The sequence below is a fragment of the Rhinichthys klamathensis genome, unplaced genomic scaffold (genome assembly GCF_029890125.1).
Source record: "Rhinichthys klamathensis goyatoka isolate OS25496 unplaced genomic scaffold, OSU_Roscu_1.1 h1tg000176l_1, whole genome shotgun sequence".
In the NCBI taxonomy this organism is placed as follows: domain Eukaryota; kingdom Metazoa; phylum Chordata; class Actinopteri; order Cypriniformes; family Leuciscidae; genus Rhinichthys; species Rhinichthys klamathensis.
In genome coordinates, this window is record NW_026606705.1 from 6,554,447 (window position 1) to 6,567,566 (window position 13,120).

At 43.7% G+C, this 13,120-nt stretch overlaps 15 non-coding genes across 15 annotated transcripts; 9 read left to right on the forward strand and 6 right to left on the reverse strand.

The window, feature by feature from the left end:
• Nucleotides 1–833: 833 nt before the first annotated feature.
• Nucleotides 834–907, forward strand: trnam-cau (transfer RNA methionine (anticodon CAU)). Its single transcript has one exon. It is a non-coding gene; the product is annotated as a tRNA-Met (tRNA).
• Nucleotides 908–1,696: 789 nt separating this feature from the next.
• On the reverse strand, nucleotides 1,697–1,779 carry trnal-cag (transfer RNA leucine (anticodon CAG)). The gene has a single exon. It is a non-coding gene; the product is annotated as a tRNA-Leu (tRNA).
• A 95-nt stretch (nucleotides 1,780–1,874) lies between these two features.
• Nucleotides 1,875–1,948, forward strand: trnam-cau (transfer RNA methionine (anticodon CAU)). Its single transcript has one exon. It is a non-coding gene; the product is annotated as a tRNA-Met (tRNA).
• A 790-nt stretch (nucleotides 1,949–2,738) lies between these two features.
• trnal-cag (transfer RNA leucine (anticodon CAG)) lies at nucleotides 2,739–2,821 on the reverse strand. Its single transcript has one exon. It is a non-coding gene; the product is annotated as a tRNA-Leu (tRNA).
• Nucleotides 2,822–2,916: 95 nt separating this feature from the next.
• Nucleotides 2,917–2,990, forward strand: trnam-cau (transfer RNA methionine (anticodon CAU)). The gene has a single exon. It is a non-coding gene; the product is annotated as a tRNA-Met (tRNA).
• A 1,832-nt stretch (nucleotides 2,991–4,822) lies between these two features.
• Nucleotides 4,823–4,905, reverse strand: trnal-cag (transfer RNA leucine (anticodon CAG)). Its single transcript has one exon. It is a non-coding gene; the product is annotated as a tRNA-Leu (tRNA).
• A 95-nt stretch (nucleotides 4,906–5,000) lies between these two features.
• trnam-cau (transfer RNA methionine (anticodon CAU)) lies at nucleotides 5,001–5,074 on the forward strand. The gene has a single exon. It is a non-coding gene; the product is annotated as a tRNA-Met (tRNA).
• Nucleotides 5,075–6,041: 967 nt separating this feature from the next.
• Nucleotides 6,042–6,115, forward strand: trnam-cau (transfer RNA methionine (anticodon CAU)). The gene has a single exon. It is a non-coding gene; the product is annotated as a tRNA-Met (tRNA).
• A 1,832-nt stretch (nucleotides 6,116–7,947) lies between these two features.
• Nucleotides 7,948–8,030, reverse strand: trnal-cag (transfer RNA leucine (anticodon CAG)). Its single transcript has one exon. It is a non-coding gene; the product is annotated as a tRNA-Leu (tRNA).
• A 95-nt stretch (nucleotides 8,031–8,125) lies between these two features.
• Nucleotides 8,126–8,199, forward strand: trnam-cau (transfer RNA methionine (anticodon CAU)). Its single transcript has one exon. It is a non-coding gene; the product is annotated as a tRNA-Met (tRNA).
• A 967-nt stretch (nucleotides 8,200–9,166) lies between these two features.
• On the forward strand, nucleotides 9,167–9,240 carry trnam-cau (transfer RNA methionine (anticodon CAU)). The gene has a single exon. It is a non-coding gene; the product is annotated as a tRNA-Met (tRNA).
• A 790-nt stretch (nucleotides 9,241–10,030) lies between these two features.
• Nucleotides 10,031–10,113, reverse strand: trnal-cag (transfer RNA leucine (anticodon CAG)). Its single transcript has one exon. It is a non-coding gene; the product is annotated as a tRNA-Leu (tRNA).
• A 95-nt stretch (nucleotides 10,114–10,208) lies between these two features.
• Nucleotides 10,209–10,282, forward strand: trnam-cau (transfer RNA methionine (anticodon CAU)). The gene has a single exon. It is a non-coding gene; the product is annotated as a tRNA-Met (tRNA).
• Nucleotides 10,283–11,072: 790 nt separating this feature from the next.
• On the reverse strand, nucleotides 11,073–11,155 carry trnal-cag (transfer RNA leucine (anticodon CAG)). Its single transcript has one exon. It is a non-coding gene; the product is annotated as a tRNA-Leu (tRNA).
• Nucleotides 11,156–12,292: 1,137 nt separating this feature from the next.
• On the forward strand, nucleotides 12,293–12,366 carry trnam-cau (transfer RNA methionine (anticodon CAU)). The gene has a single exon. It is a non-coding gene; the product is annotated as a tRNA-Met (tRNA).
• Nucleotides 12,367–13,120: the final 754 nt, after the last annotated feature.

The following is a 13,120-nucleotide window of genomic DNA, read 5'->3' on the forward strand; positions in this document are numbered from 1 at the left end:
ATGCAGTAATAGTATTACTCTCATATTCATGTAATATGCGTCAGTGTTGTTACAATGTTTTGTTGAGGCTAATATAATTCTTTCGTTCCAATGACATGTCTTGTCAATGCTAATGTAATGTTTTGCATGACATTCCTTGAATCTTATGCCATGACACTCCACCCCATGCCCCCAAAACCCATGACATTCAATTCCAAGAAATTTCCAAGAATCCTTGCCATGAAACTCTACTGCATCCCCAAAACTTCAGACCATGACATCACAGTCAGACTCCAAGAATCACATCGCATACTCCCCCTAAAAAGAAAAAAAAAGAAGACATGAACAGCCTTTCATAAACAAGTTCTTCTTCCGGTAAACATCAGAACGTGGTATTCTTTGAAATTCTGTTGGATCCCATTCTATAAACATGTCCAATTTCATGAAATGTCACGACTTGAAATTCCAAGAAACTGCACGAAAATGCCACCGAATCCCATACATTGCACTAAAGTGTTACTTTAAAGTCCATGTAATGCAGGTCAGTGTTACTGTAATGTTTGGTTAACTCTAGCATGAACTGAAATGCAGTGCTTTGTCAACATGAATGCATTTCTGGGTAAACTTGCCAGAGGGTTAAAGACTCTAGCTTGAGCCCGCAGCCAAAGGTTAGGTTTGTCAGAAGTGGGATTCGAACCCACGCCTCCAGGGGAGACTGCGACCTGAACGCGGCGCCTTAGACCGCTCGGCCATCCTGACGTGATGGCTGAGGGTGAGCAGTACTTTTGCAGCTGCACCGAATGGCAGATGATCTGGAAGCTAGTGCTGCACCGCTCACCCTAGCCACAGCACATGCCTCGTTGGCGCAGTTAGGCAGCGCGTCAGTCTCATAATCTGAAGGTCGTGAGTTCGAGCCTCACACGGGGCAGAGTGGTGCTTTTTGATACACGGGAGAGTGTAAATGAAAGAGCTGCTTTCTGCATTCCCTTTTGTGCGTTTGTCCAGTCCTTCATATGCAATGTAATTGAGGTCCAGTGTTTTTGTAGGACTAATGTTGAACAAATGCAGTAATAGTATTACTCTCATATTCATGTAATATGCGTCAGTGTTGTTACAATGTTTTGTTGAGGCTAATATAATTCTTTCGTTCCAATGACATGTCTTGTCAATGCTAATGTAATGTTTTGCATGACATTCCTTGAATCTTATGCCATGACACTCCACCCCATGCCCCCAAAACCCATGACATTCAATTCCAAGAAATTTCCAAGAATCCTTGCCATGAAACTCTACTGCATCCCCAAAACTTCAGACCATGACATCACAGTCAGACTCCAAGAATCACATCGCATACTCCCCCTAAAAAGAAAAAAAAAGAAGACATGAACAGCCTTTCATAAACAAGTTCTTCTTCCGGTAAACATCAGAACGTGGTATTCTTTGAAATTCTGTTGGATCCCATTCTATAAACATGTCCAATTTCATGAAATGTCACGACTTGAAATTCCAAGAAACTGCACGAAAATGCCACCGAATCCCATACATCGCACTAAAGTGTTACTTTAAAGTCCATGTAATGCAGGTCAGTGTTACTGTAATGTTTGGTTAACTCTAGCATGAACTGAAATGCAGTGCTTTGTCAACATGAATGCATTTCTGGGTAAACTTGCCAGAGGGTTAAAGACTCTAGCTTGAGCCCGCAGCCAAAGGTTAGGTTTGTCAGAAGTGGGATTCGAACCCACGCCTCCAGGGGAGACTGCGACCTGAACGCAGCGCCTTAGACCGCTCGGCCATCCTGACATGATGGCTGAGGGTGAGCAGTACTTTTGGAGCTGCACCGAATGGCAGATGATCTGGAAGCTAGTGCTGCACCGCTCACCCTAGCCACAGCACATGCCTCGTTGGCGCAGTTAGGCAGCGCGTCAGTCTCATAATCTGAAGGTCGTGAGTTCGAGCCTCACACGGGGCAGAGTGGTGCTTTTTGATACACGGGAGAGTGTAAATGAAAGATCTGCTTTCTGCATTCCCTTTTGTGCGTTTGTCCAGTCCTTCATATGCAATGTAATTGAGGTCCAGTGTTTTTGTAGGACTAATGTTGAACAAATGCAGTAATAGTATTACTCTCATATTCATGTAATATGCGTCAGTGTTGTTACAATGTTTTGTTGAGGCTAATATAATTCTTTCGTTCCAATGACATGTCTTGTCAATGCTAATGTAATGTTTTGCATGACATTCCTTGAATCTTATGCCATGACACTCCACCCCATGCCCCCAAAACCCATGACATTCAATTCCAAGAAATTTCCAAGAATCCTTGCCATGAAACTCTACTGCATCCCCAAAACTTCAGACCATGACATCACAGTCAGACTCCAAGAATCACATCGCATACTCCCCCTAAAAAGAAAAAAAAAGAAGACATGAACAGCCTTTCATAAACAAGTTCTTCTTCCGGTAAACATCAGAACGTGGTATTCTTTGAAATTCTGTTGGATCCCATTCTATAAACATGTCCAATTTCATGAAATGTCACGACTTGAAATTCCAAGAAAACTGCACGAAAATGCCACCGAATCCCATACATCGCACTAAAGTGTTACTTTAAAGTCCATGTAATGCAGGTCAGTGTTACTGTAATGTTTGGTTAACTCTAGCATGAACTGAAATGCAGTGCTTTGTCAACATGAATGCATTTCTGGGTAAACTTGCCAGAGGGTTAAAGACTCTAGCTTGAGCCCGCAGCCAAAGGTTAGGTTTGTCAGAAGTGGGATTCGAACCCACGCCTCCAGGGGAGACTGCGACCTGAACGCAGCGCCTTAGACCGCTCGGCCATCCTGACGTGATGGCTGAGGGTGAGCAGTACTTTTGCAGCTGCACCGAATGGCAGATGATCTGGAAGCTAGTGCTGCACCGCTCACCCTAGCCACAGCACATGCCTCGTTGGCGCAGTTAGGCAGCGCGTCAGTCTCATAATCTGAAGGTCGTGAGTTCGAGCCTCACACGGGGCAGAGTGGTGCTTTTTGAGACACGGGAGAGTGTAAATGAAAGATCTGCTTTCTGCATTCCCTTTTGTGCGTTTGTCCAGTCCTACATATGCAATGTAATTGAGGTCCAGTGTTTTTGTAGGACTAATGTTGAACAAATGCAGTAATAGTATTACTCTCATATTCATGTAATATGCGTCAGTGTTGTTACAATGTTTTGTTGAGGCTAATATAATTCTTTCGTTCCAATGACATGTCTTGTCAATGCTAATGTAATGTTTTGCATGACATTCCTTGAATCTTATGCCATGACACTCCACCCCATGCCCCCAAAACCCATGACATTCAATTCCAAGAAATTTCCAAGAATCCTTGCCATGAAACTCTACTGCATCCCCAAAACTTCAGACCATGACATCACAGTCAGACTCCAAGAATCACATCGCATACTCCCCCTAAAAAGAAAAAAAAAGAAGACATGAACAGCCTTTCATAAACAAGTTCTTCTTCCGGTAAACATCAGAACGTGGTATTCTTTGAAATTCTGTTGGATCCCATTCTATAAACATGTCCAATTTCATGAAATGTCACGACTTGAAATTCCAAGAAAACTGCACGAAAATGCCACCGAATCCCATACATTGCACTAAAGTGTTACTTTAAAGTCCATGTAATGCAGGTCAGTGTTACTGTAATGTTTGGTTAACTCTAGCATGAACTGAAATGCAGTGCTTTGTCAACATGAATGCATTTCTGGGTAAACTTGCCAGAGGGTTAAAGACTCTAGCTTGAGCCCGCAGCCAAAGGTTAGGTTTGTCAGAAGTGGGATACGAACCCACGCCTCCAGGGGAGACTGCGACCTGAACGCAGCGCCTTAGACCGCTCGGCCATCCTGACGTGATGGCTGAGGGTGAGCAGTACTTTTGCAGCTGCACCGAATGGCAGATGATCTGGAAGCTAGTGCTGCACCGCTCACCCTAGCCACAGCACATGTCTCGTTGGCGCAGTTAGGCAGCGCGTCAGTCTCATAATCTGAAGGTCGTGAGTTCGAGCCTCACACGGGGCAGAGTGGTGCTTTTTGATACACGGGAGAGTGTAAATGAAAGAGCTGCTTTCTGCATTCCCTTTTGTGCGTTTGTCCAGTCCTTCATATGCAATGTAATTGAGGTCCAGTGTTTTTGTAGGACTAATGTTGAACAAATGCAGTAATAGTATTACTCTCATATTCATGTAATATGCGTCAGTGTTGTTACAATGTTTTGTTGAGGCTAATATAATTCTTTCGTTCCAATGACATGTCTTGTCAATGCTAATGCAATGTTTTGCATGACATTCCTTGAATCTTATGCCATGACACTCCACCCCATGCCCCCAAAACCCATGACATTCAATTCCAAGAAATTTCCAAGAATCCTTGCCATGAAACTCTACTGCATCCCCAAAACTTCAGACCATGACATCACAGTCAGACTCCAAGAATCACATCGCATACTCCCCCTAAAAAGAAAAAAAAAGAAGACATGAACAGCCTTTCATAAACAAGTTCTTCTTCCGGTAAACATCAGAACGTGATATTCTTTGAAATTCTGTTGGATCCCATTCTATAAACATGTCCAATTTCATGAAATGTCACGACTTGAAATTCCAAGAAAACTGCACGAAAATGCCACCGAATCCCATACATCGCACTAAAGTGTTACTTTAAAGTCCATGTAATGCAGGTCAGTGTTACTGTAATGTTTGGTTAACTCTAGCATGAACTGAAATGCAGTGCTTTGTCAACATGAATGCATTTCTGGGTAAACTTGCCAGAGGGTTAAAGACTCTAGCTTGAGCCCGCAGCCAAAGGTTAGGTTTGTCAGAAGTGGGATTCGAACCCACGCCTCCAGGGGAGACTGCGACCTGAACGCAGCGCCTTAGACCGCTCGGCCATCCTGACGTGATGGCTGAGGGTGAGCAGTACTTTTGGAGCTGCACCGAATGGCAGATGATCTGGAAGCTAGTGCTGCACCGCTCACCCTAGCCACAGCACATGCCTCGTTGGCGCAGTTAGGCAGCGCGTCAGTCTCATAATCTGAAGGTCGTGAGTTCGAGCCTCACACGGGGCAGAGTGGTGCTTTTTGATACACGGGAGAGTGTAAATGAAAGATCTGCTTTCTGCATTCCCTTTTGTGCGTTTGTCCAGTCCTACATATGCAATGTAATTGAGGTCCAGTGTTTTTGTAGGACTAATGTTGAACAAATGCAGTAATAGTATTACTCTCATATTCATGTAATATGCGTCAGTGTTGTTACAATGTTTTGGTGAGGCTAATATAATTCTTTCGTTCCAATGACATGTCTTGTCAATGCTAATGCAATGTTTTGCATGACATTCCTTGAATCTTATGCCATGACACTCCACCCCATGCCCCCAAAACCCATGACATTCAATTCCAAGAAATTTCCAAGAATCCTTGCCATGAAACTCTACTGCATCCCCAAAACTTCAGACCATGACATCACAGTCAGACTCCAAGAATCACATCGCATACTCCCCCTAAAAAGAAAAAAAAAGAAGACATGAACAGCCTTTCATAAACAAGTTCTTCTTCCGGTAAACATCAGAACGTGGTATTCTTTGAAATTCTGTTGGATCCCATTCTATAAACATGTCCAATTTCATGAAATGTCACGACTTGAAATTCCAAGAAACTGCACGAAAATGCCACCGAATCCCATACATTGCACTAAAGTGTTACTTTAAAGTCCATGTAATGCAGGTCAGTGTTACTGTAATGTTTGGTTAACTCTAGCATGAACTGAAATGCAGTGCTTTGTCAACATGAATGCATTTCTGGGTAAACTTGCCAGAGGGTTAAAGACTCTAGCTTGAGCCCGCAGCCAAAGGTTAGGTTTGTCAGAAGTGGGATTCTAACCCACGCCTCCAGGGGAGACTGCGACCTGAACGCAGCGCCTTAGACCGCTCGGCCATCCTGACGTGATGGCTGAGGGTGAGCAGTACTTTTGCAGCTGCACCGAATGGCAGATGATCTGGAAGCTAGTGCTGCACCGCTCACCCTAGCCACAGCACATGCCTCGTTGGCGCAGTTAGGCAGCGCGTCAGTCTCATAATCTGAAGGTCGTGAGTTCGAGCCTCACACGGGGCAGAGTGGTGCTTTTTGATACACGGGAGAGTGTAAATGAAAGAGCTGCTTTCTGCATTCCCTTTTGTGCGTTTGTCCAGTCCTACATATGCAATGTAATTGAGGTCCAGTGTTTTTGTAGGACTAATGTTGAACAAATGCAGTAATAGTATTACTCTCATATTCATGTAATATGCGTCAGTGTTGTTACAATGTTTTGTTGAGGCTAATATAATTCTTTCGTTCCAATGACATGTCTTGTCAATGCTAATGTAATGTTTTGCATGACATTCCTTGAATCTTATGCCATGACACTCCACCCCATGCCCCCAAAACCCATGACATTCAATTCCAAGAAATTTCCAAGAATCCTTGCCATGAAACTCTACTGCATCCCCAAAACTTCAGACCATGACATCACAGTCAGACTCCAAGAATCACATCGCATACTCCCCCTAAAAAGAAAAAAAAAGAAGACATGAACAGCCTTTCATAAACAAGTTCTTCTTCCGGTAAACATCAGAACGTGGTATTCTTTGAAATTCTGTTGGATCCCATTCTATAAACATGTCCAATTTCATGAAATGTCACGACTTGAAATTCCAAGAAAACTGCACGAAAATGCCACCGAATCCCATACATTGCACTAAAGTGTTACTTTAAAGTCCATGTAATGCAGGTCAGTGTTACTGTAATGTTTGGTTAACTCTAGCATGAACTGAAATGCAGTGCTTTGTCAACATGAATGCATTTCTGGGTAAACTTGCCAGAGGGTTAAAGACTCTAGCTTGAGCCCGCAGCCAAAGGTTAGGTTTGTCAGAAGTGGGATACGAACCCACGCCTCCAGGGGAGACTGCGACCTGAACGCAGCGCCTTAGACCGCTCGGCCATCCTGACGTGATGGCTGAGGGTGAGCAGTACTTTTGCAGCTGCACCGAATGGCAGATGATCTGGAAGCTAGTGCTGCACCGCTCACCCTAGCCACAGCACATGTCTCGTTGGCGCAGTTAGGCAGCGCGTCAGTCTCATAATCTGAAGGTCGTGAGTTCGAGCCTCACACGGGGCAGAGTGGTGCTTTTTGATACACGGGAGAGTGTAAATGAAAGAGCTGCTTTCTGCATTCCCTTTTGTGCGTTTGTCCAGTCCTTCATATGCAATGTAATTGAGGTCCAGTGTTTTTGTAGGACTAATGTTGAACAAATGCAGTAATAGTATTACTCTCATATTCATGTAATATGCGTCAGTGTTGTTACAATGTTTTGTTGAGGCTAATATAATTCTTTCGTTCCAATGACATGTCTTGTCAATGCTAATGCAATGTTTTGCATGACATTCCTTGAATCTTATGCCATGACACTCCACCCCATGCCCCCAAAACCCATGACATTCAATTCCAAGAAATTTCCAAGAATCCTTGCCATGAAACTCTACTGCATCCCCAAAACTTCAGACCATGACATCACAGTCAGACTCCAAGAATCACATCGCATACTCCCCCTAAAAAGAAAAAAAAAGAAGACATGAACAGCCTTTCATAAACAAGTTCTTCTTCCGGTAAACATCAGAACGTGATATTCTTTGAAATTCTGTTGGATCCCATTCTATAAACATGTCCAATTTCATGAAATGTCACGACTTGAAATTCCAAGAAAACTGCACGAAAATGCCACCGAATCCCATACATCGCACTAAAGTGTTACTTTAAAGTCCATGTAATGCAGGTCAGTGTTACTGTAATGTTTGGTTAACTCTAGCATGAACTGAAATGCAGTGCTTTGTCAACATGAATGCATTTCTGGGTAAACTTGCCAGAGGGTTAAAGACTCTAGCTTGAGCCCGCAGCCAAAGGTTAGGTTTGTCAGAAGTGGGATTCGAACCCACGCCTCCAGGGGAGACTGCGACCTGAACGCAGCGCCTTAGACCGCTCGGCCATCCTGACGTGATGGCTGAGGGTGAGCAGTACTTTTGGAGCTGCACCGAATGGCAGATGATCTGGAAGCTAGTGCTGCACCGCTCACCCTAGCCACAGCACATGCCTCGTTGGCGCAGTTAGGCAGCGCGTCAGTCTCATAATCTGAAGGTCGTGAGTTCGAGCCTCACACGGGGCAGAGTGGTGCTTTTTGATACACGGGAGAGTGTAAATGAAAGATCTGCTTTCTGCATTCCCTTTTGTGCGTTTGTCCAGTCCTACATATGCAATGTAATTGAGGTCCAGTGTTTTTGTAGGACTAATGTTGAACAAATGCAGTAATAGTATTACTCTCATATTCATGTAATATGCGTCAGTGTTGTTACAATGTTTTGGTGAGGCTAATATAATTCTTTCGTTCCAATGACATGTCTTGTCAATGCTAATGCAATGTTTTGCATGACATTCCTTGAATCTTATGCCATGACACTCCACCCCATGCCCCCAAAACCCATGACATTCAATTCCAAGAAATTTCCAAGAATCCTTGCCATGAAACTCTACTGCATCCCCAAAACTTCAGACCATGACATCACAGTCAGACTCCAAGAATCACATCGCATACTCCCCCTAAAAAGAAAAAAAAAGAAGACATGAACAGCCTTTCATAAACAAGTTCTTCTTCCGGTAAACATCAGAACGTGGTATTCTTTGAAATTCTGTTGGATCCCATTCTATAAACATGTCCAATTTCATGAAATGTCACGACTTGAAATTCCAAGAAACTGCACGAAAATGCCACCGAATCCCATACATTGCACTAAAGTGTTACTTTAAAGTCCATGTAATGCAGGTCAGTGTTACTGTAATGTTTGGTTAACTCTAGCATGAACTGAAATGCAGTGCTTTGTCAACATGAATGCATTTCTGGGTAAACTTGCCAGAGGGTTAAAGACTCTAGCTTGAGCCCGCAGCCAAAGGTTAGGTTTGTCAGAAGTGGGATTCTAACCCACGCCTCCAGGGGAGACTGCGACCTGAACGCAGCGCCTTAGACCGCTCGGCCATCCTGACGTGATGGCTGAGGGTGAGCAGTACTTTTGCAGCTGCACCGAATGGCAGATGATCTGGAAGCTAGTGCTGCACCGCTCACCCTAGCCACAGCACATGCCTCGTTGGCGCAGTTAGGCAGCGCGTCAGTCTCATAATCTGAAGGTCGTGAGTTCGAGCCTCACACGGGGCAGAGTGGTGCTTTTTGATACACGGGAGAGTGTAAATGAAAGAGCTGCTTTCTGCATTCCCTTTTGTGCGTTTGTCCAGTCCTACATATGCAATGTAATTGAGGTCCAGTGTTTTTGTAGGACTAATGTTGAACAAATGCAGTAATAGTATTACTCTCATATTCATGTAATATGCGTCAGTGTTGTTACAATGTTTTGTTGAGGCTAATATAATTCTTTCGTTCCAATGACATGTCTTGTCAATGCTAATGTAATGTTTTGCATGACATTCCTTGAATCTTATGCCATGACACTCCACCCCATGCCCCCAAAACCCATGACATTCAATTCCAAGAAATTTCCAAGAATCCTTGCCATGAAACTCTACTGCATCCCCAAAACTTCAGACCATGACATCACAGTCAGACTCCAAGAATCACATCGCATACTCCCCCTAAAAAGAAAAAAAAAGAAGACATGAACAGCCTTTCATAAACAAGTTCTTCTTCCGGTAAACATCAGAACGTGGTATTCTTTGAAATTCTGTTGGATCCCATTCTATAAACATGTCCAATTTCATGAAATGTCACGACTTGAAATTCCAAGAAAACTGCACGAAAATGCCACCGAATCCCATACATCGCACTAAAGTGTTACTTTAAAGTCCATGTAATGCAGGTCAGTGTTACTGTAATGTTTGGTTAACTCTAGCATGAACTGAAATGCAGTGCTTTGTCAACATGAATGCATTTCTGGGTAAACTTGCCAGAGGGTTAAAGACTCTAGCTTGAGCCCGCAGCCAAAGGTTAGGTTTGTCAGAAGTGGGATTCGAACCCACGCCTCCAGGGGAGACTGCGACCTGAACGCAGCGCCTTAGACCGCTCGGCCATCCTGACGTCATGACTGAGGGTGAGCAGTACTTTTGGAGCTGCACCGAATGGCAGATGATCTGGAAGCTAGTGCTGCACCGCTCACCCTAGCCACAGCACATGCCTCGTTGGCGCAGTTAGGCAGCGCGTCAGTCTCATAATCTGAAGGTCGTGAGTTCGAGCCTCACACGGGGCAGAGTGGTGCTTTTTGATACACGGGAGAGTGTAAATGAAAGATCTGCTTTCTGCATTCCCTTTTGTGCGTTTGTCCAGTCCTACATATGCAATGTAATTGAGGTCCAGTGTTTTTGTAGGACTAATGTTGAACAAATGCAGTAATAGTATTACTCTCATATTCATGTAATATGCGTCAGTGTTGTTACAATGTTTTGTTGAGGCTAATATAATTCTTTCGTTCCAATGACATGTCTTGTCAATGCTAATGTAATGTTTTGCATGACATTCCTTGAATCTTATGCCATGACACTCCACCCCATGCCCCCAAAACCCATGACATTCAATTCCAAGAAATTTCCAAGAATCCTTGCCATGAAACTCTACTGCATCCCCAAAACTTCAGACCATGACATCACAGTCAAACTCCAAGAATCACATCACATACTCCCCCTAAAAAGAAAAAAAAAGAAGACATGAACAGCCTTTCATAAACAAGTTCTTCTTCCGGTAAACATCAGAACGTGGTATTCTTTGAAATTCTGTTGGATCCCATTCTATAAACATGTCCAATTTCATGAAATGTCACGACTTGAAATTCCAAGAAAACTGCACGAAAATGCCACCGAATCCCATACATCGCACAAAAGTGTTACTTTAAAGTCCATGTAATGCAGGTCAGTGTTACTGTAATGTTTGGTTAACTCTAGCATGAACTGAAATGCAGTGCTTTGTCAACATGAATGCATTTCTGGGTAAACTTGCCAGAGGGTTAAAGACTCTAGCTTGAGCCCGCAGCCAAAGGTTAGGTTTGTCAGAAGTGGGATTCGAACCCACGCCTCCAGGGGAGACTGCGACCTGAACGCAGCGCCTTAGACCGCTCGGCCATCCTGACGTGATGGCTGAGGGTGAGCAGTACTTTTGCAGCTGCACCGAATGGCAGATGATCTGGAAGCTAGTGCTGCACCGCTCACCCTAGCCACAGCACATGCCTCGTTGGCGCAGTTAGGCAGCGCGTCAGTCTCATAATCTGAAGGTTGTGAGTTCGAGCCTCACACGGGGCAGAGTGGTGCTTTTTGATACACGGGAGAGTGTAAATGAAAGAGCTGCTTTCTGCATTCCCTTTTGTGCGTTTGTCCAGTCCTACATATGCAATGTAATTGAGGTCCAGTGTTTTTGTAGGACTAATGTTGAACAAATGCAGTAATAGTATTACTCTCATATTCATGTAATATGCGTCAGTGTTGTTACAATGTTTTGTTGAGGCTAATATAATTCTTTCGTTCCAATGACATGTCTTGTCAATGCTAATGTAATGTTTTGCATGACATTCCTTGAATCTTATGCCATGACACTCCACCCCATGCCCCCAAAACCCATGACATTTAATTCCAAGAAATTTCCAAGAATCCTTGCCATGAAACTCTACTGCATCCCCAAAACTTCAGACCATGACATCACAGTCAGACTCCAAGAATCACATGGCATACTCCCCCTAAAAAGAAAAAAAAAGAAGACATGAACAGCCTTTCATAAACAAGTTCTTCTTCCGGTAAACATCAGAACGTGGTATTCTTTGAAATTCTGTTGGATCCCATTCTATAAACATGTCCAATTTCATGAAATGTCACGACTTGAAATTCCAAGAAAACTGCACGAAAATGGAACCGAATCCCATACATCGCACTAAAGTGTTACTTTAAAGTCCATGTAATGCAGGTCAGTGTTACTGTAATGTTTGGTTAACTCTAGCATGAACTGAAATGCAGTGCTTTGTCAACATGAATGCATTTCTGGGTAAACTTGCCAGAGGGTTAAAGACTCTAGCTTGAGCCCGCAGCCAAAGGTTAGGTTTGTCAGAAGTGGGATTCGAACCCACGCCTCCAGGGGAGACTGCGACCTGAACGCAGCGCCTCAGACCGCTCAGCCATCCTGACGTGATGGCCGAGGGTGAGCAGTACTTTTGGAGCTGCACCGAATGGCAGATGATCTGGAAGCTAGTGCTGCACCGCTCACCCTAGCCACAGCACATGCCTCGTTGGCGCAGTTAGGCAGCGCGTCAGTCTCATAATCTGAAGGTCGTGAGTTCGAGCCTCACACGGGGCAGAGTGGTGCTTTTTGATACACGGGAGAGTGTAAATGAAAGAGCTGCTTTCTGCATTCCCTTTTGTGCGTTTGTCCAGTCCTTCATATGCAATGTAATTGAGGTCCAGTGTTTTTGTAGGACTAATGTTGAACAAATGCAGTAATAGTATTACTCTCATATTCATGTAATATGCGTCAGTGTTGTTACAATGTTTTGGTGAGGCTAATATAATTCTTTCGTTCCAATGACATGTCTTGTCAATGCTAATGCAATGTTTTGCATGACATTCCTTGAATCTTATGCCATGACACTCCACCCCATGCCCCCAAAACCCATGACATTCAATTCCAAGAAATTTCCAAGAATCCTTGCCATGAAGCTCTACTGCATCCCCAAAACTTCAGACCATGACATCACAGTCAGACTCCAAGAATCACATCGCATACTCCCCCTAAAAAGAAAAAAAAAGAAGACATGAACAGCCTTTCATAAACAAGTTCTTCTTCCGGTAAACATCAGAACGTGGTATTCTTTGAAATTCTGTTGGATCCCATTCTATAAACATGTCCAATTTCATGAAATGTCACGACTTGAAATTCCAAGAAAACTGCACGAAAATGCCACCGAATCCCATACATCGCACTAAAGTGTTACTTTAAAGTCCATGTAATGCAGGTCAGTGTTACTGTAATGTTTGGTTAACTCTAGCATGAACTGAAATGCAGTGCTTTGTCAACATGAATGCATTTCTGGGTAAACTTGCCAGAGGGTTAA